Raw genomic sequence first — 4,300 nt, 5'->3', positions numbered from 1 at the left:
TTAAAATCCCAAAATAGCAAACTCCAGGCATATTACAATTAACAACAATACTATCAAACAAATGTCAGCAAATAATAAAAACAATAGTGTCAATGAATAAATGTCAATCTAACAAGACAAACTTAATATGGTCGTTCTTTGTTTAAAACAACATAGTTCTTTGTTTAATTTTGGTGTAGAAAGTTTTCAGTTTTTAGAAATGAATATACGAAAGTATATTGTGATGATAACACTCAATTTCAATTAAGTAATGCATTAAAGCATAAAAGTATTGAATATGGAAGTTTATCTTTAATCAAATTGAAGAAAAGTTATTGAACAGTATTGTCAAAAGGACATTTTAATCCACCTATTTCAAATGATTTTGGATATTGACCAAAGTTTAAAAAAATAAAACATTATACTGGCAAAATTTCATATTTGTTAAGCAAATCATAATTTCAAAATACATGTTAATGTAAACAAGAGATTTCCTTGGTTTCGAAGAACACTTAAAAAAATGTCAAACGATACTTTTCTTAAATTTCTAAATTCTGTTTCAAGTAGTTCTGTATCAAATTTTCCTAACATAATATATTTGTAACAAAAGTGTTTCTCTTAATAGCGTTTTAATCAACTAGATTATTTCTTCACGTGAATAATTTGAAAAATGCCTCGTGACATGTGTTGATGTTTTATACCTATTTTCTGCCTTTTTTCATGCATAATGACGTATCGCAAAAATCTGAAACAAACTTTCTTTGTTTATCATTTACATCTCTAAGGAAGCTTTTTGATCATTATAGAATCTAAAATATATGCCCACACTTTTTAGTTTAAAAGTTTTCCATTATGTGAAAGCAAGTTTAATAAAATCACCAGTTTTGTTAACGCTTAAGATAGAAGTTTTAGAGTGATTAAGAAGAATATTGTAAGTACTATCAGAAAAAAAGGTTTTGCTTTTTGAGCCCATTATTTTGTATGTTTTTGATAACGTGGACAAAAGTCAAACAACGAAAGAATTCTATCTATAGTTAACCATTTTTATCAAATTAAATCACATTTAATTGCCTTTGCTTTGCTATTTTACTTTCTTAATGATTTTAAAGTTATATGAATTTGGTCACATAAAAATTCGGAATTTATATGTTTACAGGTTTTCACAACATTTTCAAAAGAAATTTAGGACCATCAAACATACAACTTGTATTACAAGTTATCATAACATCTAAAATACTTTTCGAAAGAGAATTTTTATCAATGCTTTTCCCAAAACAGCAACTTTCTGATACAATAACATTTTTGTAACATACACCTTGTCACAGAGAATAATAGTAGTATTTCCTAGTTGAAATTTCCAAATTAAAAAAAAGTAGTAGAAGGTTCCTTGCAATTTTAAAATAAACTAAAAATCTATCTGAGACTCGCATTAGTTAAACAATCATCCAAAGTATTTTTTGTTCTCTTTGTCTCTCGGAAATCTATAAATTTTTTAAAACATTTTTAAATCGTTTGACTTCTTCAATGATAAATAACTCGTAGAACGGCAATAAACACATTTCACCATTTTTTATAAACATAAACAAATTTCACCATTTTTATAATAGGCTAAATAAATAAAGAAACCAACAGACGGTGCTATTTAACTTAGACTTTATAATTATAAAACCTCTTCATTTTTGAAGAGGTTTTATAATTATAAAGTCTAACTTAAATAGCTCTAATGTTTGCTACCCACTTTATTAAAAAATGTTTTATTAATGGAGAGTGGATAATTTAACAGAATTTCTGTCTTTGGCACACTATTTTTTTTTTGCTACAGGTTCTTGCTTGATGACTTTTAGTCATTACGTAAGACCTCCTTGTTAATAAAAAGATTGGACCTAAATAGAATCAATATATAAAAAATTATCGGGGGTATGTGTAGAGTTGTTTCAAAATATGACAAATTGACTTTTGCTACAGTTGATGCAGTCGATTTGCCATTTTATTTTACTTCCAGTTCAATTTAAGTTGATACGCTGCGAAATGTTTGACATTCTTTCAAAAATTTACGGACATGTAAGACAAAAGCCGTTAAAAACATGGGTTTTTCAGTTAAGCATTTCATTTTTCCGAATAAAATATTTATAGAAAAAACTAAGTATATACTATTTCGCTCTAATCAACAAATTAAAAAAATACCCCTGAACCTTCCAACAATTAATATAGAAAATATAACCATCAAAAGATATCTGAATACAAAGTTTTTAGGAGTTCTAATTGATGAACACATCTCCTGAAAACCCTACAAAAACTACATAAATACAAAAATGTCAAAGAACATAGGTTTACTTTACAAGGCAAGGCCATTTTTGTCACAAAAAAGTCTAAAACTTATCTACTTTCCATTCATGCATAGCTATCTCATGTATGCCAATATAGCATGGGGCGGTTACCCACAAATCTAAATTACAACAACTTTACTTACTTCAAAAACACGCTTCAAGACTAGTATACAACAAAAATAAATTTACTCATGCTCAACCCTTACTGGAACAAATGAACGCACTAAATAAATTTCAAATAAATATTTTTCAAAATATACTTTTCATGTTTAAATATAAACTAAGTCTGGTTCCAGAACATTTTACAGCACACTTTTTTAAAAACAATATAAATAAATACAATACAAGAGCAACAGGCAACTTTAAGATACCTTTTGAAACAACAAGACTCTCAAAATTCTCAATTACATATCGTGGTCCCTATTTATTTAACAAATTAGTTTTCAGAAAAAAACCCACTGATAAACTTAAACAACGAACACTCTCTGAAAAAAAAGCTAAAAATTACAATAATCAAATTAAACAACTGTAAGGAATTTTTTTAAACTTGAATAAAGAAATAAATAAATGTAACTTAACTTTTAATACAAATCGATAAAAAAATCTATATTAATAATAAGGTTTATATGTAACACATACATATATACCACGTATGCAACTGATTTTTTAAGTATATTACACGTCTAAGAAGGTACTCGTTGACAATACTGACTTAAGTCTTCTGCGAGCTTCCTATACTACAAATGAGTAATTTTTTTTTTATCAATCTTACACAAATTTCGTTTTTATCATATTTATACTCTAACATTATTTTAAAATGTGGTAAATAAAATTATAGTGAAACATCTAAACTCTCCTCCGAAAAATCAGCAGATTTATTTTTATTTATTGTATTTTCTACTTTAATTGGAATAATAAAGAGATATATTGCTCGGATTATTTTTACGTTATTATATTGTTGTAATTGGTATTTATTTTATTGATGTCTCGGAGTTGTACGCAACTATATTTTAATTTGCTTCGTTTATTTCAAACTTTATATTCATGATTTAAATTTGTATATCTTTACCGCCAATCTGTGATTGGTTACTTGTAAATACTTTGTAGTTGTAAAATAAACATGTAAAAAAAAAAAAACGGCCAAACCATGAGGGAATACCGATAATATTTTTTGGTGACGGAAAATTTTGTATAGCATCAAATAACTTTTTGAAAGGTCTGTTTCCTGTCATGGTTAGCTCAAATCTGGCGAACTCAATGTTGTCCAAAGTGAACTAAAATATTTTAGGATTAAATATTCCGTTGTCCGAGTATAATTTAATGTAAGACATAGTATACTAAAATGAAGGTTCGATATCGTTATCCTAAAGTAAAGAATCATCAATGTAACTGACAACTCGTGGGAAATTCTGGGTTTTATCGTCAAAACGTTTGGTGTATCCGTCGTTTGATGCATGGAATCCTTGTGGTGCTCTTAACTATCAAGAGCGTCCCCATTCTTTAATAAAGGTTGTAGTCTTTTTGGCAGTTTGTGAGTGAGGTAAACTGTGATTCCATTCATTCCTAGCGTTAATAATAGTTTTCTTTGTACCTTTTGGGATTTGACGTATAATATTAATTAACAAATTAGTGTGATGTATTTCTCTTAGTGTCGCGTTGTTTAAAAATTGTAAGTTAAAAGTTCTCCAAGGTGAACCGTCTTTCATTGGTACAATCACCATTCTGGAACACCATTCTGTTGGGGTTCTTGTAGTACTAGTTCAATAATATCGAGTGCTACGTCGTCATCGATTTTCTTTTTGACCTCTATTCGCCAATGATGTGGTATTAGTATTGGCTTGTGTACTGCGCTTGGAACAACCCCATCTTTGAATGTTATGTTTAATAGCTTTCCCGTCATTGATTGTAGTAGCTAATGTGTGCATCTATTAAATGCGCTGCTGATATAAAAGTTTTTTATCCAATTTTCAATTGCTGAGTGATTTTCAATTGTA

Source organism: Hydra vulgaris, chromosome 15 (genome assembly GCF_038396675.1).
Source record: "Hydra vulgaris chromosome 15, alternate assembly HydraT2T_AEP".
Lineage (NCBI taxonomy): Eukaryota > Metazoa > Cnidaria > Hydrozoa > Anthoathecata > Hydridae > Hydra > Hydra vulgaris.
This window is presented reverse-complemented; position numbering follows the sequence as displayed.